The 22,841-nt window shown below is 43.7% G+C and overlaps 1 protein-coding gene across 3 annotated transcripts in view; it reads right to left on the bottom strand.

The window, feature by feature from the left end:
* LOC126416337 (UDP-GalNAc:beta-1,3-N-acetylgalactosaminyltransferase 2-like) overlaps positions 1-22,841 on the bottom strand; it is a 154,614-nt gene that overhangs the window by 66,048 nt on the left and 65,725 nt on the right. The gene's annotated exons all lie outside the window — the stretch shown is intronic.

Raw genomic sequence — 22,841 nt, 5'->3', positions numbered from 1 at the left:
ATATCATTAAGGAGTAAATATATCAGCATTTCAGTTTCTGAATTCCTTAGTTCCTGAAGAGATTTCTGCAAGATGTCCAGTCATTTATTTTACACACCATTTTTACTGCATACTTCATTTAAAATAAATACTTTTTTCACCTTAACTGCATTGCCAGTATCAAGTGAAAGTATGCTAACAGTCTTGTTTGTAAGTCATCATAACGAGAGAGATTTCTGACTGCATAGTGGACAGGACTGAGCTTTCCAGTTAACTCCTCCACACAATGGTTATGGTGGTCTAGTGGGCAGAGTGCTACACTTCGGCAATGGAGGCCCTGGGTTCAGTCCAGGGTAGGAGTGGGGAATATTCCTCATTCCAGTCCATTCAAGATGGACCCAGTCTTCTCAGCCTGCTATCAAACTGAGTACTGGCGATCTCTCCCAGAGATAAAAGGCAGCCAGGGCTACAGCTCATGACCTTTGCAGCAGGAAACAAAAGGTGCGCCCTACTTGCAGTCAGGCCAGAAGCCCATTCACAGTTTGAGTGTTAAAGACTTCACCTTTTCTTTTTACCCACAAAGTGGTTCCCTATCACTTTATAGACACACAAACATACACACAAAATTCAAGCTTTCGCAACAAACTGTTGCCTCATCAGGAAAGGGGGTAAGGAGTCATTCCAATCCCGGGAGCGGAAAGACTTACCTTAGGGGAAAAAAGGACGGGTATACACTCGCACACACACACATATACAGACACAAGCAGACACATTTAAAGACAAAGAGTTTGGCCAAACTCTTTGTCTTTAAATATGTCTGCTTGTGTCTGTATATGTGTGGATGGATATGTGTGTGTGTGCGAGTGTATACCCGTCCTTTTTTCCCCCTAAGGTAAGTCTTTCCGCTCCCGGGATTGGAATGACTCCTTACCCTCTCCCTTAAAACCCACATCCTTTCGTCTTTCCCTCTCCTTCCTTCTTTCCTGATGAGGCAACAGTTTGTTGCGAAAGCTTGAATTTTGTGTGTATGTTTGTGTGTCTGTCGACCTGTCAGCACTTTCATTTGGTAAGTCACATCATCTTTGTATATGTTGTAATTTCCTAAGTAAAATGTTATGGGTTACTGCCATCCTTGATAACACCACAGAAAAGACCTAAGGGTTCTCTTCCTTCTGAAAATGTGTTTGTGAGGTCATATATTGCTTCCATTGAAGGAAGTCTTTTATATAAAATAATATGAACAATTGTTTAAGGAATTGTGTCAGAAATATGGCTCAATATTCTGTTGTAAACTACCTTATCAAAAAAGTTCTGAGAGAATTTGCAACAAAATTCCAGATTCTGAACAAGTGCTAAAAAGTAGAGTACTTCACATAGGCCTAATACTAGGTACAAACCCGACTGACGCCAATCAACTTTAGGAGAAAATTCAAGTGTATGCTGAAAGGATAGTGTAAAAGGAAATATGGATGGTGTATTCATCACAGTAAATAAGAAACTCAAAGCTACCAAGATATAATTGAATCTGTATGCGAGACTGCCTTGGCAGTTCTCAATAACAGGGTGGAATCAACTTACAATTGGGTTCATCTATTGACCGCCAGACTCAAACCCCAGATGTAATCAAAAACTTTAGAGAAAACCTCAACTTGTTAGTACATACATTTATCAATCATAATGTAACCATTGGAGGAAACTTTAATCAACCAACTATAAATTGGAATAATTAGTTTTGTAAGTAGTGAATGTAACAAGACACTGGTCACTAATAAGAACAGACAGTTTGGAGGCACAATCATGGTGGAAACATATTAGACCTAATGGCAACAGACCTGGTCTCTAAGAGGATGTATATACTGATACAAGTACCAAGACAAACATGCTCAGCGAACTTTCACATTTAGAAGAATTGTTAATGAAGCAATGGATGGAGGGAGAAATATCTGAGAGGGAAGAGTTTGATGAAATTGGTGAAATGTTTTTCCACAGCACCAGCTCAAGCAATTGTTCTTAGTGCAACTATCATAAATAGGCTTGTAGGACAACACTTTCCTGATTAAATTCCCATCCGTGAAGCAGCAACATCCAACATGGGTTTGCAAGATTCATTCATAGAAAATAAAATGGACCACTGGTATAGTAAACATGAAAGAAGCATTCTGGTGTTGTCCTCAATGCAATTTACTTCTCTGTATGTTGCAGACTTTCCCATAAAAAAGCCAATTATGTGTAAAATTGCTCAAGAGCACACTGACTTACTTGACTTTAACTCCTCTGGCCCCTATCGGGGGCATAGGGCATCCAGGAGAACTTGCCATCTGTCTCTGTCTTTGGCCATTTGCCTTGGTTCTGCCCAGGTCTTGCCAACTCTGTATGCTTCCCTTCCACTGTCCTCTTCCATGTGCCCCTAGGTCTCCCTTTCTTCCTTTTTCCCCTGGAGATTCCATTCTAATGCTTTTTTCTTTATGGCTCCATCTGGTTTTCTCAATGTGTGCCCCAACCACCTCCACTTTCTCTCTCGTATCTTGTCTTCTACAGGTATATGCTTTGTTATTCGCCAGAGCTCCTCATTACATATTTTTTCTGGCCACCAGATATTCATGATGCATCGGAAACATCTATTTATGAAGCTTTGTAACTAGGATGTTATCTTTTTACCTATTTTCCAGTTTTCACTGGCATAAGGGACAGCCTTCGCATTTGTATTAAAAATACAGATTTTTGTTTTGTACCTGATATTTCTATTTTTCCATATTGGATACAATTGTATGAAGGCAGAATTTGCCTTTTTAATGTGGTTTTTCACATCATCTCCAGCTCCATCATCTTTATCACTATGCTACCCAGATATAGGAATGAGTTGGCAGTCTCCACCTGCTGCTCCCCTATTAGCAGTGGCACCTCCATGTTCCCTGAATTTACTCTCATTTCCTTTGTTTTACCTATATTTATCTTGAGGCCAGCAGTCTCTGCTTCTACTTTCAGCAAGTTTAATTTAGCTTGCAGATCAGTTAGCCTTTGAGTTAGTAAAACTATATCATCTGCAAAATCCAGATCCTCCAGACGTCCATGGGTCCCCCACTGGATTCCTCATCTCCTGCCTGCTGTGACTCTTCTCATAACTGAGACTAGAACAAGTAGAAAAAGTGTTGGTGATAAAATGCAATCCTGCCGGACTCCAGTTGTTGCTTTTATGGGCTCTGTCATATTTCCCTCATGGAGTACGAAACATTTGTAGCCATCACATAGATCTTTATAATGTTTAAGATCTTCTGTGGTATACCATACTTCTGCAACACCCACCAGAGCACTTTATTTTTCATGGAATCTAAGGCCTTTAGAAAATCAATGAATGCCAAGTACATGGTTGCTTGGAATTCTTTGCTTTGCTCTAAAATGATCCTAAGAGTGTTACTAAGATCAACACAAGTGTATTGTGCCCTAAAACCAGCCTGTTCTTTATACAGTCGATTTTCAAGAGACTCTTTAATTCTGTTTAAAATAATTCTGGTGAGGACCTTACTGGGCACTGACAACAATGTAATACCATGCCAGTTGTTATAGTCTGACAAATTTCTCTTTTTTTGGGAGCTTTACCACCAAACCACTCCTTTGGAAATTTCTCGTCAAGCCAAATATGCTTCAGCAAGGGACGGAGCATTTTAACAGTACTTTTCGATATCGGCTTTTAGGAGCTCCGGTGCTATGTTGTCTAGGCCTGGAGCCTTTGCATTCTTTAAGGTTTTCAAAGCAATCCTAATTTCGTCCATTGTGGGGCACTGCAGATTTATATCCTCATCTTCTCTGACTTCCTCTGGAACATCTCTTACCTGTTCCTCTTGGTTGTCTTCACAATTTAACAGTTCCTTAAAGTGCTCCTCCCATTTCTGTAACTGTACCTGTTGAGTTGTAAGCATCACCCAATCCTTGTTCTTAACTGGTCCTTCACGTCTGAAGTTTTTCATTGACAACCATTTGTTTATATTGTAGAGCTCTTTCATATTTTCTTGGCTTGTTGCCTCTTCTGCTAACTTGCTCATCTATCCATTGCATTTTATCTCAACATAGCCCTACTTTCACTTTTTCATTCGCCTCTGTGTATTCTTTATGCGCTTCGCTCTTCTGCACTCTTGTCTTACAAAGATTTAACTTAAGTTCTAGTTCTTTCCTGTGACTGATTTCATTCCATTAGCATTGGAGATCCAGTCCTTCCTTTGATGCGCCTTAAATACTAAGATTTTTTCCTCCCATATCTAAATAACTGTCTTCGATTTTTTTGCCAACCCGTTTCAATTCCCTCTTCCATAAAGTTTTCTTCAGAGAGGACCTGGAATCTGTTTTGTAGTTAATGGGCAGATGTTTCTTTGATCTGTTGGTCTTTTAACCTTGCCACATCTATTTTCTTGCCCCTGTGCTTGAGCTTGGTTCTATTTGCCACTATCCTTAGTCTGAATTCTGCCAAAACTAGGTGCTGGTCATTTACAACATCTGCTCCTCTTCTATTTCTGACATCTAACAGAGAGTGTCGTAACTTGCGGCTTATGGCTATGTGGTCTACTTGATATGCAGTAACGTGATCTGGAGAAACCCATGTTGTCTTATGGCAGTTACGATGTGGAAACAATGTGCCTCCAATGACTAGGTCATGTTCAGTGCACGTATCTATCAACAGTTCATCATTTCTGATCCCTGTGCCATGTACACCAATGATATGTCCAGGCTCTTCACTTTCTGAACCAACTTCTGCGTTCAAGTCACCCATTAAAATTTTTATGTCCCTTGAATTTGTTTGTCTAAGAACTCCTTTAAGCTCTGTATAAAATGCATCTTTTAATTCTCCTTTAGCTATTTCAGTAGGTGCATAGCATTGAATTACAGTGACATATCACACATTTGTTTAAAAGTGTATGGTTATTATCTATTCTGAGACTGTTTTCCACTCCAGTAAGCTCTTCTTGCTGCTTTTAAGAACGCTATCCATCCCTTCGCAGTAAGGCCTATGTGCATCACCGTTGTCCTGGTTTCCAAGGATCTTCTGCTGTCCACATTATGGGACTGTGCCTGCTGCCACACAATCACAGAGAGAAAAAGGAAAGAAAGGGAGAATATAGCATGGGATAGAATATGATATGATAGGATAGGACAGGACAGGACACTAGACGGGATGTTGTGGGACACACTTCATAAGGACCCTCTATAGAGACCTGTCCGGCTTGGGAGACCCTGCTGGTAGTTAGACTACCACCAGTATAGCCCTCCACTTCTTTGGATCACACAAATGCTCTCTCCCACATGGACAGTGTTTTGTTAAGGCAGTGTCTCCTGAGGGGGTCAAGAGCACAACCCACACTTTTTTTAAAGGCCAATTACATCATCTTTATTTGTAATCTATTAGAAAAACAAAATAGAGATGATAGGTAAGCCTTCAAGCTTGGTCATTTTTAGCATGTATTGCTCTTTAACATATATCAAACGCAGATGTGTAGTAATATTTTAAATAATGGCTGGGTTTCTGGGCCTAAAATTCTTCTAAGTGGCTGATCCCCAAAAGTGTTGAAGTAAATAATGCCCAGATAGAAGAATATGTATGGTAGAAACATGCTAATCACCAATGGTGGTGGCATATTTATTGAAAGAAATAACTTGATGATATCTGATGTGATTAGAATAGAATCCACATGTGAAATAATCAGAGTAAAGGTAAGCATAAAAAGTGGGTCAACCATGGTAATCAGATGCTTTTTGTAGACTGCCTGCCTCTGTACCAGTAGTGGCAGAGCATGTCAGAGAATACCCAGAGAATACTGCGAGAAAGTTTCCTGATAATGCCACTGTAATAGAGGGGAGAGTTCAGTTTGCCAGCTATAGAATGGGAGTCATGCAATTAATATGGGTGCCAAAGATCAGGATTAATGTGACATTGTTTTCAGTGTCTTATCTTAAAACTACTTCGACCAAATAGTTAAAGAATGAACTATTGAAGGTAATGTCTTAGAACTCCTAGTAATTAACAGACTTGAGTTTTTTGAAGCAGTTAATGCATCAGTGACCATGAAGCTGTTGTAGCATCAGTGACTCCAGATGTTATAAGGAATGTTAAGAAAGGTATGAAACTAATTTTGCTTCAAAAAAGTGATAGGAAACAAATTGGAAAATATCTACATAGTCAGCATTAAATATGCAGCTCTGAAGACAAAGATGCAGACAGAAAATGGATGAGATTTAAAAGCATTGTAAAATATGTGCTAAGAAAGATTGTGAGGGGTGGTAAAGACCCGCTGTAGTGCAAACAGATCTGTTAGAAAGTTACTACAAAAATACTGGTAGCTTGATTACAGATTTATATGGAAGCAGAGTCTAGTCAACAACAAAAGCTTAATGGAACCAAAATGAGCATAAACTGAGCAATGTGAAAAGTGTTCAATGAATTCATAAATAAAATTTTGACCACTCATCAACTAATATTCCTAAGAATTTATGGTCTTATATGAAGTCTGTAGGTGAATTTAAATTCATCTATTCAGTCATTCAATGGCATCAAATCGGAAGATTGGCTAAAATACTGAATTCAGGATTCTGAAATGGTTTCCCCCTTTTAATCACTGCACAAAAGTATCGAGATAAATGGTCATGAAACAGGAAATCAACTAAAACAGGTTAATACTGGAAACGCATGTGGACCAGATGAGATACCAGTGACATTCTACAGACATTATGCACAAGAACTTTCTTCCCTTCCAGCAGCACTTTATCATAGGTCAATGGAATAATGAAGGGTAATGACTACAATGAAGAGATAGAATATTATAGTACCTGATTATATGATCAGTGGTGAACATGTTGAGCACATCACATTGTATAAGTATTTAGAGGTAATGGTAAGAAGCAACATGAAATGGGGCAATCAAATAAAACCAGTACCAGGGAAGGTGAACAGAAGACTTATATTTGTTGGAAGGGTCCTGGGAAAATTTGGTGCACCTGTAAAGGAAATCGTGTACAAGACGCTAGTCAACCAAATCCGGGTTATTGTTTCAGTGTTGGGTCCTTATCAAGTAGGCTTGACAATAGAGATTGAACAAATTCAGACACTCATAGCTAGGACTGTTACACATCAGGTATAGCCCATTTGAAAGTGTAACAGAACTGCTTGAAGATATTAAATGGGAATCCTTGAAAGAAAGTCAACAGAGTTCTCATGAAACCCTGTTGGCTAAATTCAGAGAACCTGTATACGAAGGTGACTGTGTGACCTTTATGCTGCTACCAATGCACAGGGATCATGAGGAAAAGAAGAGAGAGATCAGGGTGTGTACAGAGGCATTTAAACAGCATTTTCCCCTCATTCAGTATGTGAACTGAACAGGAAAGAAATGCGATAATACTGGTACAATATACGTCCTGCCATGCACTGTACTTGGCTTGTGAATTTTTATGTAGATGGGTAAAAAGCAGTTGGAAAAAGCACAAGTAATTATCATTTTGAAGAAGAGTCACGCAACTAATGCTCATAATTATAGGCTATATTCCTGAGATCAGTCTATTGTAGAGTTATGGGTTATGGAACATGTTTATTCTCATGCATTGTGATGTTTCTGGAGAATGATAAAACAGACTTGGATTCTTAAGCATAAACATTGCAAAATACAGCTCTTTCTGTTTGTCCATTATATACCGAGTGACACAGACACTTAGATGGATGTCATGTTCCTTGATTCCACATCATCATTTGATGAGCAAAATACGAGGTTACTGAGTACTGGACTGGATTTTTGACTGGATTCAGGACTTTCTAGGAAACAGAAGTCAATATATTATTCTAAACAGGACAAAATTAACAGATGTGAAAGTGATTTCTGCTATACCTCAAGGGAGTGCTATAGGGCTGTTACTATTTATTTCTTTTTCTTTTACTGAATGTTAAATACAACTAGAACAAGTTGCACCTGTACTGAGGATCTGGAAATTTTATTTAACTCTGTATCTGGATGCCCTTCCTGTTGTCACAGCTGTCAGTCACCTAAGCCACCCGTCTACATCTACATCCATACTCCGAAAGCCACCTGACGGCGTATGGCGGAGGGTACCTTGAGTACCTCTATCGTTTCTCCCTTCTGTTCCAGTCCTGTATTGTTCGTGGAAAGAAGGATTGTTGGTATGCTTCTGTGTGGGCTCTAATCTCTCTGATTTTATCCTCATGGTCTCTTCGCGAGATATACGTAGGAGGGAGCAATATACTGCTTGACTCATCAGTGAAGGTATGTTCTCGAAACTTTAACAAAAGCCCGTACCGAGCTACTGAGCGTCTCTCCTGTGAATTGTGTAAACTTTGTTCTGCATGTCATCATATTTTAAATTTTTGCATACTGTATTTGCTGAGATGGTAATGAGGGACCAGCCCACACATGTTAGCCATGTACTTAGCCATATCTGTAATTTTTTCTTTAGGAATGGTCAGTTTCCTGAACAATTAAAGTACTCAATAATAAAGCCACTTTATAAAAAGGGAGAACAAATAATGTACTCAATTTTACACCTATTTCTATGCCATCAGTGTTTGCTACAGTTATTGAAAAGGTGGTATATGTAAGGCTAATTGATCATTTCATTTCACATAATTTGCTGTCAAATGTAGAGTTTGGTTTTAGAAGTCATTTAACAACTGAAAACGATACATTTTCTTTGCTCTATAAGGTTGCAGGTAAGCTTATAGATCACATGACTGATGTTTGTGACAGGACTGGAGTAGGTGGTGGTGGTGGGAGGATGTATGGGACAGATCTTGCATCTATGTCTATTGCAGGGATATGAGGAAATGAGGCAAGGGGTTGGAAGCATGGGTTGTGTAGGGATGGACAAGGATATTGTGTAGGTTTGGTGAGCGGCAGAATACCACTGTGGGAGGAGTAAGAAGGATAATGGGAAAGACATTTCTCTTTCCAGGGTACAACAAGAGGTAGTCGAAACCCTGGTGGAGAATGTAATTCAGTTGCTCCAGTCATGGGTGATACTGAGTCACAAGGGAGATGCTTCTCTGTGGCCAGGCAGTGGGGCTTTGGGAGATTTTGGGTAACTGGAAAGATAAGACTACACCTACATTACATCTGGGAGTCGGCCGTTCTGATCCGGTCCGGTGAAGGGCAATAAAGGCTCCCCAGTGTTGTCCGAATGAATGCCTGCACTGGGTCTGAGCTGATCCGGCAACGGCGCGCCGCTGTCGCAAGTGGGACAGGAAGTGATTACACTGATCTTCAACCCAGTGTACTGTCGTCTTTCATGAGTTTCTGCACTGCACTCAGTTACACGCAATAGGTCAGCAGTTGCAGTTGTTGAGAAGCTATCATGAGTGATTCAGAAGATGATGTTTTGTGCTGGCTGCTGCTAGACAAGAACATTGGCCTTAAGAGATGCAGGAAAAGGACTTGGGTGCATCGTTTTAATGAAGACAGATCTGCAGGGGAGTTTTTTACAACTTGCCAGTCACCGAGAAATTTTCCAGATAAGTTCAGAGTACTACCGCATGTCTATACAAACGTTTGGCTATATACTTGAAGGCATAAGAGACGATATAACTGGCCATTCCAACTTCAGGAAATGTATCACTTCAGAAGAAAAACTTACTACCACAATCAGGTAAGTCAACATTAAAATCAATTGATAGCCTTCTTATTATTGTGAGTGGCATAACTGGTCAAATAATATTAAAATATTATAAATAAATTCTAGCATCAGTTACAATAAAATATATTTATTAACATAGACATGTATTTGTAAACATTCCTTCATGGTAATATTAGATATTATTAGCAAATAAGCATCTGTTAACAAGTATATATGTATGATCTGAAAATCACAATGAAACAATGGTTTGGTTCAAGACTTACAAATATCAGCTTTGAATGTGATGAGAAAATTGTGGAAAATAAACGTTTAGTTTATACATAAAAATTTATTAACAGTACATTAGGGCTAGCCCATTAAAATGAATTGCCATTAGGTTGTTGGGTAGGAGGATACATTTGAAGTACATTCACAAAGGAAGATGAATCATGGGCGTAATTAGATGGATGTGGTGATGGGTACGGTGATGGTAGCAACGATGGAAAAGGACATCCAATGAGTGCCCATATAAAACTTGACGATCTCTCATCTTTTTTTTTTTTTTTTTTTGTGGTTTTAGGGCGCACAACTTCAATGGTCATTAGCGCCCAGACTACGTTAGGAATGCACCGCGAGTCACAAGTTTAAAACAGCAACGAAATGGAAAACATGATAAAAGTCTGACAGGCATAGGATTAAAAAAAAGAAAACAGCATAATCAAATGTCCTTAGAGAGGGATGTCAAATTGATAAAATGAAGAATGCGAGCAGCTGCTCGTGGGTCATCCGCTAAAATGGCTTCTACAGTACATGGCAGGCCAAGATCAAGACGCAGTGTGTTAAAATCCGGACAGGACGTTAAAATGTGGCGGACCGTCAGCAATTGCCCACATGGGCAGAACGGCGCCGGCGCAGCCGTCAGCAGATGGCGATGGCTGAACCGGCAGTGTCCAATTCGTAACCGGGCCAAAACTACCTCCTCCCGCCGAGAAGGGCGTGAGGAGGATGTCCAAGCCACGGGAAGAGGTTAGAAGGCTCGAAGCTTATTGTCTGTAAGTGCAGCCCAATCAGCATGCCACAGCGATAAAATGCGCCGACAAATGACCCTGCTACAATCTGATGAAGGGACACAACAAGAAGCTGTCCGAGGCTGGAGGACCGCACCCTTGGCCGCGGCATTAGCAGCTTCGTTCCCAGGGATACCGACATGGCCAGGAACCCACATAAAGCTAACCGGAGAACCAACGTCCACCAGCTGCTGAAGAGAGCGTTGGATCCGGTGCACGAAAGGGTGAACCGGGTACGGATCACTGAGGCTCTGGATAGTGCTCAGGGAATCGGAGCAGATGACTTATGCAGAATGTCGGTGGCGGCAGATGTAAAGAACAGCCTGGTAGAGGGCAAAGAGCTCAGCTGTGAAGACCGAACAATGGCCATGGAGCCGGTATTTGAAACTTTGTGCCCCGACAATAAAAGAACACCCAACCCCGTCATTGGTCTTAGAGCCATCTGTATAAATGAAGGTCATATTAATGAACTTTGAACGAAGTTCGACAAAACGGGAGTGGTAGACTGAACCGGGGGTAACCTCCTTCGGGAGCGAGCAGAGGTCAAGGTGGACGCAAACCTGAGCCTGGAGCCAAGGTGGCGTGTGGCTCTTGCCCACTGGAAAGGTTGCAGGGAGTGAAAAATTAAGGTGTTGAAGGAGGCGACGAAAGCGAACTCCAGGGGGTAGCAGGGCAGAGACATACAACCCGTATTGACTGTCGAGAGAGTCATCAAAAAAGGAACGATAAGACGGGTGGTCGGGCATTGCCAGTAGCCGACAGGCATACCGACAAAGCAGTATATCGCGCCGGTAGGTGAGTGGCAACTCACCAGCGTCAGCATGAAGACTCTCGACGGGACTAGTATAAAACGCTCCGATCGCAAGTCGTAAACCCCGATGTTGTATGGAGTTGAGGCGGCATAAGATGGATGGCCGTGCAGAGGAGTATACGAAGCTCCCATAATCCAGCTTGGAGCGGACGATCGACCGATATAGGTGAAGTAGGACGGTTCGATCCGCTCCCCACGACATACCACTGAGAACACGGAGGACATTTAGAGAGCGGGTACAACGGGCAGCCAAATATGACACATGTGGAGACCAACTAAGTTTCCTGTCAAATGTAAGACCTAAAAATTTTGTTGTCGTAAGGACGGTGGGAGAAACTCTTTGTAGCGCCAGAAGTTAATACAGACCGTCTTCTCGGCAGAAAAACGGAAGCCATTGGCGACACTCCAGGAGTAAAGACGGTCAAGAGAACGCTGAAGACAGCGCTCCAGGAAACACGTACGCTGCATGCTGCAATAGATGGTAAAATCGTCCACGAAAAGGGAGCCTGATGCATCAGCTGGGAGGCAATCCATTATTGGATTGATCGCTATGGCGAAGAGAGCGACGCTCAAAACTGAGCCCTGTGACACCCCATTCTCCTGGCGAAAGGTGTCTGACAGGACAGAACCCACACGTACCCTGAACTGTCGATCCATTAAAATGGAACGAATAAAAAGAGGGAGGCGACCGCGAAGGCCCCATGTATGCATGGTGCGGAGAATGCCCGCCCTCCAACAGGTGTCGTAAGCCTTCTCCAAATCAAAAAACACAGCCGCAGTCGGGCGCTTCCGCAAGAAGTTATTCATAATGAGGGTAGACAAGGTAACCAGATGGTCAACAGCAGAGCGGCGCCTACGAAATCCACATTGTACATTGGTAAGTAGGCGTCGAGACTCGAGCAGCCAAACCAATCGAGAGTTAACCATTCGCTCCATCACTTTACAGACACAGCTGGTAAGCGAGATGGGTCGATAACTGGAAGGCAAGTGCTTGTCCTTCCCCGGATTAGGAATCGGGACAACAATAGACTCGCGCCAGCATGCGGGAACATGTCCCTCAATCCAGATGCGATTGTAAGTACGAAGAAGAAAACCTTTACCCGCAGGAGAAAGGTTCTTCAGCATCTGAATATGAATAGAATCAGGCCCTGGAGCGGAGGACCGTGATCGGCCAAGTGCGTTTTCGAGTTCCCGCATGGGGAATGGGGCATTATAACTTTCACGATTCGAGGGGCGGAAGTTAGGTGGCCTAGCCTCCTCTGCCTGTTTGCGGGGGAGGAAGGCAGGGTGGTAACGAGGGGAGCTCGAAACCTCTGCAAAAAAGCGGCCGAAGGCATTGGAGACAGCCTCAGGGGCCACAAGGACGTCATTCGCGACCGTCAAGCCAGAAACTGGTGAGTGGACCTTAGTGCCAGATAGCCGGCGCAGGCTACCCCAGACAACAGAAGAAGGAGTAAAACTGTTGAAGGTGCTTGTGAAAGCAGTCCAGCTGGCTTTCTTGCTTTCTTTAATAATACGACGACACTGTGCACGTAATCGTTTATAATTGATACAATTCGCCACTGTAGGGTGGCGTTTAAAGGTGCGTAAAGCACGTCGACGAGCACGTAAAGCGTCTCTACATGCTGCGGTCCACCAGGGTACCGGTGCGCGACGTGGAGAAGAAGTAGGGTGAGGGATGGAATATTCAGCAGCAGTGAGAATGACTTCCGTGAGGTGTGCGACCTGACTATCGCAGCTTGGGAAGGTTTGATCCTGAAAGGTCGCCCTGGAAGAGAAGAGCCCCCAGTCTGCTTTGGAGATGGTCCAACTAGATGAGCACGGAGAGGGGGTATGCTGCAGGAGATGGATAACACACGGGAAGTGGTCGCTCGAATATGTATCAGAAAGTGCATACCACTCAAACCGGCGTGCAAGTTGGGGAGTACATATAGAGAGGTCTAAATGGGAATAGGTGTGAGATGTGTCCGAAAGAAAAGTAGGGGCGCCAGTATTGAGGCAGACAAGATTGAGCTGGTTGAAAAGGTCTGCTAACAGGGAGCCCCTCGGGCAGGCTGCTGGAGAGCCCCAAAGGGGATGGTGGGCATTGAAGTCTCCAGTTAACAAAAATGGTGCAGGCAGCTGAGCAATAATTTGCATCATGTCTGCCCTGGTAACGGCAGACGACGATGGAGTGTAAACGGTACAAATGGAAAATGTAAAAGTGGGGAGAGTAATGCGAATGGCAACTGCCTGCAGGCCGGTGTGCAATGTGATGGGATCATAGTAAATATCATCCCGGACCAGCAACATAACCCCTCCATGAGCCGGGATACCTACCACAGGGGGTAGGTCAAAACGCACAGAGGTGTAGTGTGCCAAGGCAATTTGATCGCATGGGCGTAGCTTCGTTTCCTGGAGGGCTACGATGAGCGGACGGTGCAAGCGGAGCAGCAACTTCAAGTCCTCTCGGTTGGAGCGAATGCTGCGAATATTCCAGTGAATAAGTGCCATCATAAGAAAAAAAGGAAGAAGAAAGAAGGGGTCACCTTGAAGGCCGCTGAGGGCCTGGTTTCGAGCGAGCACTGCCGCCGCTATCAGTAGGCGGACAGTCATCGTCCATTGGGTCTATAGGTTCAACGGCCATCTTGGGAAGATGGCCGGGAGGGGGAGCTTCCTCCGCCGGTGAACGGCCAGATGTTCGGCTACCGGCGGTGCGGCCAGGCGAAACGGACGACGGCCTGGGGCGGCAAACCGCTGGGTGGCGCAGGAGAAGAAATGCGCCGTGGCGGAGGAGAACTGTGCTTCCTATGAGCCTTCTTAGAAGGTCGTTTGGTGGAAGTACCGGTCGAAGGCTGGGAGGTCGAGGTACTTAGGAAGTCTGCACGGGACGGTTCCTTCTTGAAGGCCTGTGCATCTGACTTCGGGGCCTTCGTCTTAGCAGAAGCTGATGAAGGGGCTGGTGTCTGTGGGGTGATGGGAGGAAGAGGAGACGTCGACCGCGCGATCTTAGCACTGGCCGAACGGACGACCGTGGTGCTGAAGGTCAGATCGCATGTCTGGGTTGCCACCTCCCTGGTAGTCCGAGGAGAGGCGAGGACAGTACTGTATTTCCCCGCTGGGAGCAGCGTGGGCTTCCTACTAGCCAATAGCTTGCGAGCAGCTGAGGTGGACGCTTTCTCTTTGACCCGAATTTCTTGGATACAGCGTTCCTCCTTATAGACAGGACAGTCGCGGGAGGATGTGGCATGGTCACCCTGACAGTTCACACAACGAGGAGACGGAGGTGGACAGTCACCCTCATGGGCATCCCTGCCACAAGTGACACATTTAGCCGCATTGGAACAAGACTGTCGAGTGTGATTGAAATGCTGACACTGGTAGCAGCGCGTAGGTGTCGGGACATAGGGGCGAACAGAAATAACCTCGTAGCCCGCCTTGATGCGCGATGGCAGCTTAACACTATCAAAGGTCAAGAAAAGTGTCCGGGTCGGTACAAGGTCATTGTTGACCTTTTTCATGACCCTATGGACAGCCGTCACGCCCTGCTCAATGAGGAAAGATTGAATCTCCTCATCAGTCAATCCGTCAAGGGATCTAGTATAGACCACACCACGAGACGAATTCAAAGTTCGGTGAGCCTCCACCCAGACAGGTAACGTGTACAGGAGTGTGGCCCGAAGCAGTTTTTGTGCCTGAAAGGCGCTCTCAGTTTCTAGTAATAAGGTACCGTTACGCAACCTGGTACAAGATTTGACAGATCCGGCTATGGCATCTACGCCCTTCTGGATAACGAAAGGGTTGACAGAGGAAAAATCCTTTCCGTCCTCAGATCGAGAAACGACGAGGAACTGTGGGGCAGGCGGTAGTACTTTTGACACTGGTGGCTGGTCACGTTTCCGTTTTTGGGCAGAAGTCGAGAGAGATGGAGTGAAATCCATTGCAGAGGAATCCCCCATGATCGCCAGCGTCTCCAATGGCGCGCTCCTTCCTTGTGGGGACCCTCTCAGAGGGCACTCCCGCCTTAGGTGAATGTTTACACCTCAGGTCACACCTCCCGAGAAACAGACGGAGGGACCAATCGGCATGGTCAGAAGGTATCAGCTCAGGCAATCACCCCTCCCTGGGCCTGGCCTTTACCAGGGGGTACGTGCGTGCCTTACATGTCTACCCAGGGCGGGGAATTACGCGTTACCCCGTCACCGGCTACGCGTGCGAACGCGTGGGTCGGCCTTCAGGCGCACACAGGGAGGAAGGAAGAAGAGGAAAAAGAAGAGAGAGAGGGAAAGAGAGGACAGACTGTCTCAAACGCCGAGGCGGAGACCAGAGAAGGCAAGGAGAAGAAGGCAATGAGAAGGCAAGGAGAAGAAGGCAATGAGAAGGCAAGGAGAAGAAGGCAAGGGAAAGAGTAAGGAAGACAGTGAGGTGGAGAAGAGCAAAGAAAGGAACCAACCAAAGGAAGGAAGAAACGAGAAGTGAAAAAGCAAAATGACCGCAAATAGAGGTCGTGGAACCGTCCGTCTCCGGATGCAGGCACTAACTACCCCCTTGAGGGGGCGGGACTCCTTTTAGTCGCCTCTTACGACAGGCAGGAATACCTCGGGCCTATTCTAATCCCCGGACCCGCAGGGGGGCTCATCATTTTTGAAGTTGTGAGCTTCTAAGGTTTCCGTGACGTCCCCAAGATTTTCATACGTAGTCTCATTTTCTCCAGTTGATCCAGTTGTTTGATGGTTCAGATTGCTCTGAGCACTATGGGACTTAACATCTGAGGTCATCAGTCCCCTAGAACTTAGAACTATTTAAATGTAACTAACCTAAGGACATCACACACAACCATGCCCAAGGCAGGATTCGAACCAGCGACCATAGCGGTCTCGCGGTTCCAGACTGAAGCACCTAGAACCGCTCAGCCACACCGGCTGGCCCAGTTGTTTGACTGATGGCAGTAAACTCGTGAGAAGGAGTAGTTGTCATCATTCTGATATTTCTGTTTTCGAGAAACTTGTTGCTCAAATATGTCGATCTTCCTTTTCTCAAGTACCTGTGAATCGCAATCATATTTTTTTTGCATGATGTTTTAATCTGTTTCTATCTGCTTTCACAGAAGACGACATAGAAGCAGACACCTCTCATTCTTCTGAAGAGAGACACATTCCACCATCATTTGTACTTTTCTCACTTGCTGTGGTGGAACTTCGATCACGTGTAAAAAGTTCATTCTCTTTCTCTGTGGCAGGCAAGTTTCCTGAGTTGGACCCAGGTATTATGTCTTTCAAAAAACAGCATGCTTTTTAAATAAGGCCATTTATCAGATGCAGCAGCTTCTTGACTACTCTTGGAGTCACGTTGTATTTTATATTTTTTTCCTAAAAGGGTATCGCAAGTTCTGCCACATTATCTGAGCCTGTTCTCCTGAAAAAGGAAACGTAAATCTCACAAAATCAGCATAGAAGGTGTACTCCTTTCTTGGAACAAATGTTCTGTTATTGTTTATGTATGTTTAAGATTCCTAAAACATCTCTAACAAATGCTACCCCTATCATTTGAGCAATATTCCACATCATTTCACTTTTTCAGATACTTAGCAACAGGGATGTCTTTTCGGTCCTTGGGTTTAATATTTCTACTGAGTGATTATACAGTAGGTAAGTGTGTCTCAGCAATTGTGGATGCGATATGGAGGAATTTCTGTGAGTGATGTCTACCCATTCCTGGTCCGAAAAATTTTGAAGAAATAGCGAGAGGATTCCCCAATCGGTGGAATTTTGTTCATGCAGTTGGATGCATTTATGGCAAGCATATCCAAATTAAATGTCCAAAACATAGTGGAACTACGTTTTTTAACTACAAAAAGTTTTTTTCAATAGTTTTACAAGCTGTGGCGGACTACTGTTGTCAATTTATTTTTATAGATGTTGTACGTTATGGAAAACAGAGTGATAGAGGAACGTTTTAAGCTTCCACATTGTCTGCATTCTTGGAGAACTGTCCTGCTAAGCTACTGCAACCTTCACCTGTCGAAGGAATTATTACAGATATGCCATTTGTCTTGCCTGGAGATGATGCATATCCTTTGAAAACTTACCTCATGAAACCTTATACCAAATGACATCCCTCACACGCAGAAAAAGTTTTCAATTACAGGTTATCGAGGGCTAGAAGATGTGTGGAGTGTGCTTTTGGTATCATGACTTCCAAGTGGCGTTTACTGGGAAAATGTGTTGAAACAGAACCTGGCAAAGCGTAGAGGATAGTGAAATGTATTTGCTTACTTCACAACCCCATTATTGACTGAGAAGGTGATGACTTTTTTAACTCTGGAAATTTAGAAGAAGATGCAAGTGCGTCACCTCACCAAGAAATTGGTTCATCAAGAACGTTCAACAGACCATCACAACAGGCTCAAATTATCAGAGAGAAATTCACGTCATACTTAAATGGGATTGGCGCCATTCTGTGGAAAAATGAACGCATCGAGTAGTATTTTAGCAAATAAAAACCTATTTCTTTTTGCAGTTTGATAAAAAAAAATGATATGTTAAAAGTAATATGATTGAAATTAGTACTGATATGTAGTAACATGTAGTGATTTGAAAGCAAGCAGTAAACCTAATGCAACATTATTTCAGTATTTACCTTTGAGTGATAGTTGCTCCCCAATAGATTCCCACAGTTCTCACTTAATATCCCGGTTATGGTAGCCTATAATCCGCAAGTTCCACAAGCAAGGCTCATTCCTCACGAGATTAATTAGAAATTCCTTGTTGATCATCCCGTTTGTAGTGCATCGCCGGACTGCACTGCTGGACTGGAAACAAACATGTTTAGTCGGCCAATCCGGCAGTCCGGTGCTGGACCATGTCATACGGCACTTCTCCCTCCAATGTAGGCACGTGCATTAGCCACCTGGTGTTTGTTTTTTACTCCGGTGTTAGCCGGTGCCGGACCGGATCAGAACGGATGACTTCCGGATGCAATGTAGGTGCAGCCTAAGGCATGGGAGATCTGTTTGTGTGCAAGGTAGGGAGAGTAATTACGATCTGTAAGAGCCTCATTGAGCCCTCGGGACATTTTGAGAGGAGCTGCTCATCACAACAGATATGACGGACATGGGTTGCTAGGCTGTATGAAAGGGAGTTCTTGGTATGGAATGGGTGGCAGCTGTTGAAGTGGAGGTACAACTGGTGGTTGTTAGGTTTGATATGGACAGAGATACTGATATAGCCATCTTTGAGGTGGAGGTCAACATCATGGAAGGTGGCTGGATGGGTTGAATAGGACCAGATGACACAAATGGGGGAGAAGGTGTTGAGGTTCTGGAGGAATGTGGATAAGGTGTCTCACCCTCAATGCAGATCACGAAGATGTCTTCAATGAATCTGAACCACGTAAGGGGTATGGGATTCTGGGTGTTTAGGAAGGATTCCTCTACATGGTCCATAAACGGGTTGGCATAGGATGGTGCCATGTGGGTGCCCATAGCCGTACCCTGGATTTGTTTGTAGGTAGTGCCTTCAAAGGAGAAGTAATTATGTGTCAGGATATACCTGGTCATGACAACTAGGAAGTAGGTGGCTAGTTTGGAATCTGTTGGGTCTTGAGAGGTAGTGTACAATAATGGTAAGGCCATGAGCATTAGGAATGTTGTGTAAAGGGAGGCGGCATCAATAGCGAGGAGCAGGGCACTGTGTGGTTAAGGGACAGGAGTTGTAGATAGTCAGTGGAGGAAATAGTTGGCATCTTTTATGTAGGAGGGTAGGTTGTAGGTAATAGGCTGGAGGTGTTGGTCTACAAGAAGAGAGATTCTCTTAGAGGGGGCACAGTAACCAGCCACAATGGGGTGTCCTGAGTGGTCGGGTTTATGGAATTTAAGAAGCACGTAGAAGGTAGAGGTGCGGGGAACAGTAGGGGTGAGGAGAGAGATGGACTCCAGGGAGAGGTTCTGGGATGGGCCTAAGGATTTGAATAGAGGCTGGAGACCATGATGGATTTATGGAATGGGGTCACTGTGGCAGAGTTTGTGGGTGGATGAATCTGACAGCGGTTCAATACAACAGTGGTGGAGTCTTTGTCAACAGGTGGGATTATAAGGCCTGGATCTGTTTTCAAGTGGCGAATTGTAGATCTTTCTGTGGATATAAGATTGGTTTGCATGTTGAGGGATTTGGGGACTGATGGTGAGGCAAAGTGTGAGGGTAAGAAATACTGGAAGTTTAACAGGGGGTGATTTGGGGACAGTGGGCGTGGATCAAGGTTGGATGGAGGAGTGGACTGAGTCAGTCGGTCACCTACACAATATCCTTGTCCATCTCTACATAGTCCTTGCTCCGAACCCCTTGCCTAATGGGTCATATCCCTGTAATGGATCTAGATACAACATCTGCCCATGCCTCCTCCCACCACCACCTACTTCAGTCCTGTCACAAATAATCACCTATCCTATCAAAGGCAGGGCTACCTGTGAAACCAGTCATGTGATGTACAAGCTAAGCTGCAACCACTGTGCTGCATTCTACTCTCTGCATGAATGGATAACGATAAACTTTTGCCAAGAAACAACTGGACCACCTGTTGCTGAGCACGCCACCCAACATGACGTCTTTCATTTCAATGACTGCTTCACAGCCTGTGCCATCTGGATCCTTCCCACCAACACCAGCTTTTCTGAATTGCACAGGTAGGAACTCTCCCTGCAATATATTCTATGTTCCCATAAACCTCCTGGTCTCAACCTTCGTTAGTCATTGTCCTTACCTATCTAGCCTCTTGCCCTATTCCCATTCGAGCACTACACAGCCATCTATTCCACTAATGCACCCAGTCTTTTCACTTCTCTCCTTTTTCGCTAACCCACCCTATATCCCCCACCCTCCGTCTAACCTGCCGACTGTACCTAGCTGCCCCACTCTTCACCTCATCCCTGCACGCTCCCAGCAGCATTTTACAATCCCCCTCCCCTACCTTACTATCCCTCCCCCTCCCTGCCCCCATCTCCTCCTTACCCCCACCCAGTTGCCTCTCCCATAATGCCTTGCTGCTTGCAGACTGGCTCCAGCTGCCAGAGATTGTGGTCTTGTGCATGTGAGTTGCATGTGTGTGTGTGTGTGTGTGTGCATGTGTATATGTTGTCTAATTCTGACAAATGGCTGGTCAGCCGAAAGCTAATTGTGTGACAGTTTTTTTGTCTTGCCTTTCTACAACTCGGCATATTCCACCATATGGTATCTAGCAACTATCCTTTTCATATATTGTTACATTCCATCCTGGATTTTCAATTGTTTGATATGCCTTCTAGTATTACAGTTGATTCTAAAATATTTCTGTTTGCTGATGAGACTAGCTTGGCAGTAAAGGATGTCGTGTGCAACATTTGCACTGTTTCAAATACTGTGGTTCAAGACACAAGTTCATGGCTTGTGGAAAACAAACTTACACTAAATCACAGTAAGACTAACTTTTTATAGTTTCTAACACACATTTCAACAAAACCTGACATTCTAGTTACACAGAATGGGCGTAAAATTAGTGAGACTGAGTAGTTCAAATTTCTAGGTGTTCAGATAGATAATAAACTGTCATGGAAAACCCCTGTTCAAAATCTTGTTGAAAGACTTAATGCTGCCATTTTTACTATTAGAACAGTGCCTGAAGTAAGTATTAGTCAGACACAAACAGTAATATACTTTGCTTATTTTCATTCACTTATGATGTATGGTACTATATTCCAGGTAGCTCTTCCCATTCTCAAAGAGTGTTTTGGATCAGAAATAGGTGGTTCAGGCAGCAAGTGGTATAAGTTCGCGAACCTCTTGTCGATAACTATTCATTAGTCTGGGTATTCTGACATTGGCCTCTCAATACATACTCTTTAATTTCATTTCTTGTTAACAATATCAGCTCATTCCCAAGAAGTAGCAGCTTTCACTCAGTTAATACCAGGCAGAAATCCAATCTGCATTTGGATCGCACCTCCTTGACACTTGTGTAGAAAGGTGTGCAGCATTCTGCTGCTTCCATTTTACATAAGCTACTAGAAGAATTTTAAAATCTTAGCACTAATCCACATGCTTTCAAATTTAAAGTTCGGAGTTTCCTCATTGGTCACTCCTATTCTGTCAAGGAGTTCCTTGGAAAATTAAGTTAATTCCTATGTTACATTTTTGACTGTGTTTATGTAAACTTCTAGCTTGCATCTTTTTAGGATTCATAAATATTTTATTCGATCTATTATTACTTTTCTGTTGTAATTTCAGGTACTGACACATTCCATGACCATGGAAAGTTGCTCCTTAGTTTGGTCCTGTGGAACTAGACATGTAAAGTAAAGTAAATCTGTGCCCATCATACACAAACTGTTCAGGATCATCTCACACTGAGACTACTGCAAGAGAACATATACATGATGTTGTCCACAAGAAGGTTGAAACATCAGAAGACTATAGCGAAATGCAGGAAGAAATAGCAAGGATCAGTGGTTGAGGTAGGGGCTGGCAGTTGGCCCTACACGAAACAATGTTGTGTGTAAATAGACTAAATAATCGGTTACTGCCTGAACTGGTAAAAATCACTGGCAACAGCAGCACCCAGATCGACCAAAAATGGAACAGGAAAAACAGATGCCAGGATGAAATTCGGTGGAAAAATCTTACGGAAACATAAATCATCCATGAAAGAAGTGGCTTACAAAACAGTTGCTTGACTGATTCTTGAATACTGTTCATCAGACTAGGGCCCTTAGCAAGTAGAGTTAACAAAAGAGATAGGAAGACCCAACGAGTTCATTTCATCATGGGACTGTTTTAGTCCAGCAGTGATCAATGTAAAAATTAGACGCCATAACATTTGGTTGTTTGTTGTTGTGTTCTTCAGTCCAGTGACTAGTTTGATGCAGCTCTCCATGCTACTCTATCCTGTGCAAGCTTCTTCATCTCTGAGTAATTACTGCAACCTACAGCCTTCTGAATTTGCTTAATGTATTCATCTCTTCGTCTCCCTCTATGATTTTTACCCTCCAAACTACCCTCCAATACTAAATTGCCGGTCCCTTGATGCCTCAGAACATATCCCACCAACCAATCCCTTCTTCTAGTCAAGTTGTGTCACAAATTCCTCTTCTCCCCAATTCTGTTCAGTACCTCCTCTTTAGTTACATGATCTAACCATCTAATCTTCAGCATTCTTCTGTAGCGCCACATTTCGGAAGCTTCAATTCTCTTCTTGGGTAAACTATTTATCGTCCATGTTTCTGTTCCATACACGCCCACACTCCATACAAATACAGGGTGTCCCATTCAAACCTTCCTGATTTCAAAGACCCAGGGAAAGAAACCACAGTAGATATGACAGTGAAAAATGCACCACATTGTAGACGTTCTCAAAGAATTTATTTATTTATCATCAAT

Source organism: Schistocerca serialis, chromosome 8 (genome assembly GCF_023864345.2).
Source record: "Schistocerca serialis cubense isolate TAMUIC-IGC-003099 chromosome 8, iqSchSeri2.2, whole genome shotgun sequence".
Taxonomy (NCBI): Eukaryota; Metazoa; Arthropoda; class Insecta; order Orthoptera; family Acrididae; genus Schistocerca; species Schistocerca serialis.
Note: the sequence above shows the minus strand (reverse complement) of the source record. Positions and strands in the feature narration are given on the sequence as shown.